General features: G+C 30.7%; 1 long non-coding RNA gene across 3 annotated transcripts; it reads right to left on the reverse strand.

Moving 5' to 3' along the window:
• Positions 1 to 248: 248 nt before the first annotated feature.
• Positions 249 to 7,819, reverse strand: LOC114579340. Of its 3 annotated transcripts, none has more exons than XR_003700268.1 (2): positions 7,743 to 7,819; positions 249 to 7,624 (listed from the first exon to the last, which is right to left on the reverse strand). It is a non-coding gene; the product is annotated as an uncharacterized LOC114579340 (long non-coding RNA). The 3 variants fall into 3 exon arrangements; XR_003700267.1 differs by having other exon boundaries at positions 7,721 to 7,780; XR_003700269.1 differs by having other exon boundaries at positions 7,714 to 7,776.
• Between the last annotated feature and the right edge of the window lie 1,186 nt (positions 7,820 to 9,005).

Raw genomic sequence — 9,005 nt, forward strand, 5'->3', positions numbered from 1 at the left:
AATTGTCTAGATTTATCTTTTTTATATGATTTTAATTATATTATTTTTAATTATATTTATATAAATGAGAATAAGGTTGTGAATTATTGTGCAACCTATGCTCTTAGTGGTAATTTCCTTTGGAACATTTTCCATAATAATCTTCCTTCACTTTTTTACTTTCTTAGTGAAGGAAGATTGTGATAGGCTAGCTATCACTTACTTATTGCTTTCCTTTCCTAGTTTTTTCTAATAATATTGCTCTTTGCATTTGCTTAAAAAAATAATAACATTTTAGGGCTGCAAGTAAACAACATCCAAAAAAAGAAGATAAGAAAAGAGACATTCATCATAGTCTTCTTGCAAAAAATACTCATCTTGTCCACAAAAGCCTCAGTCCAACTAACTTGAAAGAAATAGGGACTGCAAAAAAGAAACAAGCACAACAAAATATGGATATAACAAAAAAATTTGTAAATAGTTAGTAGTTGGTAGCAATTAGAATTATATAAAATATAAGTGAAGTAAACCCATTCAAACACTATGAAAATTATCCTGTTTCTTGCATTATGTAATCTTACATTACAAACCTTGCTATCATATAATGAAATGCTCAAATTAGTACTGTAACTGAGAAGGAATTGTGAAACAAACCACTTTAAAGCAATACCAAATAGAGCGAATGTTCATAACCCGAGCTATAGTGGGAGAATCATCATCCAAATTACTAAAGTGTAACATCTCAAAATAGACAAAACATCACCCAGTAGAAGAGAATTAAGGCCCCCAAAGCAACAATTCGAGTTCCGATGAATGTTACAACAACACTTCATATAAACAATCCAACTATTGCAGAATTGGAAAGCAAAGTAACCCAACATATTTAAATAAGTGAAGCCATGTTGCATAGAGTTCTAGAAAAACATTCCTAAAGATAAGCCTCATGACAATAATTAAAAAAAAAAAAAAAAAAAAAAAAAAAAAAAAAACAAATGGTACCAAACATCAATAGAAACATTAGAAAAATTGACCAAATAACATGCAAGAGCAATAATCTGATAGGCAACAGAGATATAGCAGCCACCAAACGTAATAAAAAATATCGAGCAACATGTAATAACAACCCCACTAATAACTAAATACATGATCCATAAAGTCCCCATTATATTGGCAATGTAGAGACCTTGCCACAACCAACCAATCCAATATAATAGTAAGTGGGAAAAATTGCCATAGATATGAACATGAATGAACATAAAGGGAAAGTGCAAATCCAAATACCGAAACCAATGATATGCCCCTAAAAAGCATTGACAAAATTAACATCACAAGTATAGATAAAGCAACACCAATCCAACCACATCCGCAGATGAGGATAGAGGAAAACAACCAAAATAAAATCGCTCAAATAGGGCAACATCAGCCTACAACAAACAACAAAGCACACTTAACAAACCAAACATAAAAATTCTAATGATGAAAGGTCCATGATAAAATGAGAAACTTTCTCAAGTGTGTAGTATCGAAGAAATCATGATTATCAGTATTCACTTGCTACTCAAACCCAATCCAAAAACCACCCAGCATATGGATGAAACTCTAGAAACAAGGATAAAGCCACTCAATCAGATGCATCACCAACAAATACCACATATGAACAAGGAAAAAATACCCAATCCAATCACTATAAAGAAATAAACATAAATCATAGATAAGAAAACTATCAACCAAATCACTCAAAAAATAATATGACAACCAATACAGATTATAACACTTATGAGAAGTAGTATTCAAACTATAAATAATTCTATTCCCATTCCAAATAAAGATCAGAATAAGAAAGGGTAAGTAACATATATGAATAGAGACACACTCCTTAAGATGAAAAATCATAGCCAAAATAAAACCCCTCATGCAAAAAGAATACAAAAAAAAAAAATCCAGAGCAACAAGAGAAAAAAACCAGTGAGGAAACCAACTAAAAGTCGAGATCAGACCTAAAATTGCCAACAAAATGGACCCAAACCCCCAAAAGAAGCCAAAGAAGACATCCTTCAACATAAAACCAAAAACTAAAGCTTTAGCTAGACCGAACATAAGGAAATCCCAAATGGTCCAATCTCACCAAACCCTTAAGGTTGACAGGTAAAAAGGATACACCATATTTAGTAAAATCACTCAAATTGCAACCAATTTTGGCAAGACAATCCGTAGTAGCATTTCCTTCACGCAAAACATGGATAATGAAAAAAAGAAATGAGGGAAAGACACTGTTTAATATCTCTAATCATATAAAAGAATGATGGGTTGGACATTGTATTACCATTAATATAATAAATAAGAAGCTTAGCATCAACTTCAACCCAAAATTTAGTGATACCTAAAGAGATACATAAATGTAAACCATATTGCAAAGCTTGAATTTTAGCCATAATGGCATTATTAGAGGAACTAGGACCCGAAAAGTAATGACTACATGTCCATTAGAATCTCTAATTAGCTTACCACAACCCGCATTGGAATCATTAAGAGTGCCATCAATGTTGAGTTTAAATCACCCATCATTGGGTTTAATCCATCTCACAATTCTATGGTAATAACAATGGGGTCTAAATGAGAAGAAACACCAAAATCAGTAGTAGTGTGGTAATAACCAATGAAAGCATTGCCTTTAATCAAATTGGCTAAAGACAACTACAAAATTTTATCTTTTACTTTACCAACAATGGTCATCGCATTCATAAAAATATTTTCATGTTTAGCTTCGTTTCTATTCTTCCATAAAAGCCAACAAATAATAATAAGCAAAATATTACGAATATGACATTTAGAAGGTGTAAACCAGGTTTGAAAAATATTCATAATAGAGCTATAATTATTGCAAAAATGAGCATTAAAAATGTTATCAAAGTGAAGCCAAACTTTTAGAGCTATAGGACCATTAGTGAAAACATGATTTATGTTCTCAATGTGATAACACCACTGACATTTGGAGATAAGGTGAAAACCATTTTCATAAGCCTAAAGCCCACCGGTAAATAATTATGCATAGTCCGCTAAACTAAAATAGTGTAAGAAGACGGGATTGCATGGTTCTAAATTGCTTAATAAAGTAAAGCCTTTGGGTAGGATTGTCTGATAGAGTGCCAAACTTGCTTTAAACCAAACTTACTATCATTGGCCTTAGTAAACATATTGATATCCTCATTATCCAATTAAATAGGAATATTAAGAATAAGACTAACAATTAAACGCGGGACATTTTCACAAAGTAAATTAACATCCAAATACCATTATAAATAAAATAATTAACTTTGCAAGTAAAAGTAGAATAAGTTTTTAAAAAACTGTTAATAGAAAAGTTACCCAAACACTTATCTTACCAAAATAAGATATTGCCAATACCCAAAATACATTGGATAAAATTTTCAGCCTCCCACTTGATGGCATAGAGCCTTCTCAAATTAAAAGAATCACCTTGTTTAAAGTGACAAGCAAGAGGATGATAATGAGCATAATATTTAACAATCATAAATTTAGCCCACATACGTTTTTTAGATCTAAAAGAAAACTAAAGTTTGTATGAAAAATTGGTCAACATCTCACCTATAATTTTAAAACCAAGATTCCCCTCCTAAAAATCCCTAGAGTTATTAGTCCAAGAAGTCCACAAAATGGTAGATTTAGTGTCTGTAACACCCCAAAAAAAATTGTTAAAAAGACTTTCCATCCTACAACAAACATTCCCTGTAGGGCATAAAGTATGAAAGAGATAAATAATAATATAATAAAGCACATGTTTAATTAAACCAACCTACCACCATAAGAAGAAAATTCAAAGCCCAAGTAGTAAGTTTTTTGTGAATAGCATTGAAGATGTCTTCAAATAAGTGAGATCTATTTCTACCACTAAAAAGAGGAGTACCTAAATATTTCAAAGGTAAAGTCTTATGGGAAAAGACAAACTTATTATAGATATCATGGATTCTTTGATTAGAAATAGACTTGGAAGTGATGAAACAACTCTTGTGAGGATTAGAAATAAGACCACATTCTCTTTGAAATTGATCAAGAAAAGTAAACAAAATATACAACATTATAATGGAGCCATTAGTGAAAATAATGAAATCATCAGCAAAACTCAAATGAGTAATAGGTTAACCACCAAGCATTCTAAAATGCAATGTAGGATGATTTCAAAATAACTTGTTAAGACCTCTAGAAGGAATTTCAACATCAATAATAAACAAAGCATGGGAAAGATGATCCCCTTGTTTAAGTCTATGAGTGGACTTAAAATAATCATGACATTTACCATTGATCATAACAGAGAAGAAAAAACCCTCAATGCTATTTTTAATAAGGTTAATATAATCCATATTAAACCCAAAAAGCTTTAACATCAGGTTAAAGAACTCCCAATTTAAACTATCATAAGCTTTAGAAATATCAACCTTAAAAATAATATTACCACCAATAATTTTAACTTCCAAGTCATGAAGTAACTTTTGATCCATTAAAACATTATCAAAGATAGACCTACCTTTAACAAAGGTCATTTTTTCCAAAGAAATGATTTTAGGTAATAAAATAGAAATCCTACACATAAAAAATTTAGCATTAAGCTTATTTAAAAAAGAACACAAGCTAATCAGACGGTAATAATAAAAAAAGTTAATAGCATCATTCTTAGGAATTAAAATAATCGAAGTAAAAGTTAAAAAATTGGGGTAAGGATTCCCCAAGTAGAAATCCCTAACAACATTTATGAGATCTTCTTTAATAATGGACCAACATTTTTGAAAAAACTTAGTGGTAAAACCATTTGGACTGACAAAAGAGTCAAAATTCATACTACTAAGAGTTAAAAAAATCTCCTGCTCATTAGGCATTTTAGTAAAAAAATTATTTTCCTCCTGAGAGATAAGAGAAGGAATGAAAAAATAATCAATGTTTAAATCTAGAGAGAAATCTTTGTTAAAAACTCAATGAAAGTAATCAATACCAGAGGCATAAATCAAATCAAGACTATCAATAGAAACACCATTAGGGGGAGTAATCTTGTGAATGTGGTTAATAACTTTCTTATGGTTAGCAATATTGTGAAAAAAATTAGTATTTCTATCCCCTCAACCAAGAATTTAGAAGAAGCCTTTTGTTTTCAATAAACTCCCTTTTTTCTTGATGTTTAAACAAAGAAGCCTTAGCTTCATTAAGTAACACAAGATTCTAAGAGGAAGGGACATTCATGTAATTTATATTCGCACTATTAGCCAAATCCTCAGTTTGAGAAATATTAGAAAAAAATGTTTTTAAAAACACACTTATTCCACCAATACAAATTTTTTTTAAGCCTTTTGAGTTTTAAGCAGAATCTAGTCATGCCCTTATCATAAGGAAATAGAGGAGCATGCCAATTTCTATTGATAATGGTGTTAAAAGAATTATCTAAAATCCACATATTTTAAAATCTAAAGGGAGGAGTATTGCTGCTACTGAGAAATATTTAAAAGTAAAGGGGAATGATATGATAAAGTCCTACTTAAATGATCAATATGAGTAAATAAAAATGAAAAAATCCAAGAATCTTTAAATAAAATATGATCTAATCATTGCCACATAGTATCCTTATTCTAAGTAAAAGCATTTCCCGAAAAGCCAATGTCATGCAAATTAGAATTGTAAATCATATCATTAAAATCATCCATAGCATAGGAATTAGATGGTTTACCCCTATTCTTTCATTAATATTAGAAATGGTATTGAAGTTACCTCCAATCATCCAAGGAGCTAAAGTAACGGAGGAAACACCACTAAACTATTTCTAGAGTGTTTTCCTACCAAGTATAGAATAAGAAGCATAAACAAAAGAAGCATATCATGATAATTGAAAAATATTAATAGGTGTATGCACATTTTTAGGTTAATTAGCTATAATGTCAAGTTTCCAAAATAACCAAATCTTGTTAGAACAATTACCAAAAGCCAAATCAAAACCCAGACTGGACAACAATGAATCAATGAAATATGAGGAAATTAAAGGCTCAATTAAAACAAGAAGCTAAATATTATGGATCCTATTTGAGTTTCTCACCCTGTCCTTGCACAAGGAAGCCCCCATCCTCCGTATATTCCAAATGAGAGACAACCATTAGAATTGGTAGAAACATTTGAGGCTCTTGTTATCCTAGATGAACTACCCCCACCATTTTTCTTATTCTTATTTTTGAATTTGGATGCTTTAACATAATCCTCTTCAAAATTCTTGTTGTGCTCCTCATTCCCCTTAGGCTTAGTTGAAACCACATTTTGCTTATCCATAAGAGACTCATTTTCATGATCAGAAATATCACCTTCCTCATTATCAACATTTTTGTCATTTTGTATATTTGAACTCATCCCATAATTATGAATTAAAGTACATTGAGTTTGAGGTAAAGTGGGTAAAACATCACTTATAACACCTATCAGCATAACACCTACCAGCATAGTTATATTACCAATAATATGATAATCATTAGAATCAAGCATACCAAGATTATTATCCTCACAATTTATACCATTCAAATTATGCCTATCCGTTCTAATAAGGGAATTATTTTCCAAAGTTTCATTGAGAAAAATGTAGGGATAAATTTTATTGTTTCCATCAATAGATTTATCATAATGACAAAAATCTAAATTCTCACCAACGGCCTGTTCATCACTATTATTCACACCATGCAATTCCGTTGATATATCTTCTTTCTCCTCTTCCCCAAAGTTACCTTCTACTACAATGTTAGAACCTTCATTATTTTTTTTTTTAAGTTTCAGATGGAGCACAAAGTATTCATTGGTTGAATGTCCATGGATCTTGTAATGATTATAAAAAGAAGGAACATTTTCAAATTCTGCTTTTTGAAGATAACCAGAATTTTTTGAACTAAGCAAAATCTACTTAGAATGCTTCTTAATAATGTCCAATTCCACCAATATCCTCACTATAGAAGGCCTTGATTTCAAGGAAGTAGCTTGATTGGATTGCAATGGACTACCAAAAATAGAATCCAAGGCGTGGAGAACATGTGAATTAAAAAAAAGTAATAGTAAATTGGGTAAAGATATTCAAATAGGCGCAATAGGAGATTCTTCCTTAACATCAAAGTACGGTGTCCATTTGAGTAATCTCATATGACAATTATTGATGTAGTATGATCTCGCAGCAAAAACACAACTATAATCCAAGTCATTACTTAGTTGGATTGCAATATGTCTAGCATCAATATGACCAACAAGAAAAAACACTGGATAACTTCAAATTTATGAATAAATTTTGAATCGTGTCTAAATTAGGTCTACGGACCAAAAATTTTCCAACAAGCGTGAAATGAAAAGGGCTAGAAAGCTTAATAATGTCCTCATCAGACATCAAAAGAGAAGGAACACCTTTTACAAACGAATTAGTAAAAGAAAAAAACTGGATCAATAGAAGAAGAAGCATTGAAAACTACATCGCAAAAGGAACGGGATTTACTAGAGTTAACAAAGCCTTTAGAATCAAAAAAACTTTTTGATGAAATAGACGCTCCAGCTGGCAATTTACCCAACGAGTTTGGGGAAGATGAAGAAGGTTTTGCTGCCATCTAACAATCGCAACGTAACCCTAAGGCCAAAAGCACTTGGGTTAATAGAAATAAACCACGCACATGCCAAAAACAAATAAAAAAAAAACTAAATGGCTTGAATGATCACACTCAACAAACACTAGAAACCACGATCACCATAGCTAGGGAGCGCAACAAGGAGAGAGAATACGAACATTGGAAAAGAGACATTTACTGAATTCCCTAGACCAATTTTATAAGTAATGTTTTGGTTTACTAATTGACTGATCAAATAAGTTCTAAATGACTTAAAATTTAAATCATGGGTTAAGGTTGACATATGGAATAAATCCTAGTAATTTGAGCTCACAAAAATTCTCCAAAGTTTGTAATAAAATTTTAAAATAAATTTATCTATACTTTCAAAAATTAATTTTGGGCATAATAGACTAGAGCTTGGATTGAAATCAGAGGCTAATTATTCCTTGACATTAAATCTAAAAATCCACAAAAGAACACATTAAAATTAAAGCCTTATGCATTCTTCTCGCTTCTAGGTCAAATTTTGACCTAGAGATTTAAAATTCAATTTAAGGCCTAACCAAGCCTCAGATCACCTTGGAAAAAATTGGGAATATATATAACATTTTTAATAATATTTCTTAAAAATTTGAAGCCAAATCAGTTATTCTAAATGAAGTAATTTCATAAATAAAATTGATTGTTTTTATCAAATTAGTTAAAATATATTGAATACCAAGCCATAATTTTATATGCATTTGAAATGCCGCCTTATGTTGAATCCATAGAGTGCTTACTCATGCAATTTTGCTAACTGTGCAAGGAGTTATTAATTTTTATAAATTGAGCACTTTTCATAAATTATATTCACTAAAAAATACACGAGCAACGTGCACTTTAGGACTTGTCTCTATTTGACTGGCCACTTAAATGGTGGTGGGCACCTTTTAGATAGCGCAACATTAATATCAACCACTCAATTAGAGTTCAAACACTTTGATATAATGAGTCAAAACTACATGATCGAAGGATGAAATCCAATATGACTATATGACATACATCTTGTGAAATCAAATGAGATGGATAACTATAATTTTTTCTTCTACTTTCTATAGTGATTCTTAGTCGTATGCATTATTTTTCTTTATCTGACAGGTCTATTTCATGGATTTTATTATGTCTTAGTTTTCAAACCTATGCTTTTATATCATGTGAGTTTTTGATGATACTAAAATATTATTGTGTTGATTATTGTTTCTCCTAACATATATTAGAAAAATTGTTTTTGTGTTGTTTGTGTGTACTAATATTTTAGAGAAAACATATTCCAGGATGTCAAAGACTTCAAGACAAATTAGATTAGGTTTTTTTGTAATTAAAGTCTTTACCCTTTTCTATTTTTCTTGAGTATGAGAGAAT

This window comes from Dendrobium catenatum, unplaced genomic scaffold (genome assembly GCF_001605985.2).
Source record: "Dendrobium catenatum unplaced genomic scaffold, ASM160598v2 fragScaff_scaffold_323, whole genome shotgun sequence".
In the NCBI taxonomy this organism is placed as follows: domain Eukaryota; kingdom Viridiplantae; phylum Streptophyta; class Magnoliopsida; order Asparagales; family Orchidaceae; genus Dendrobium; species Dendrobium catenatum.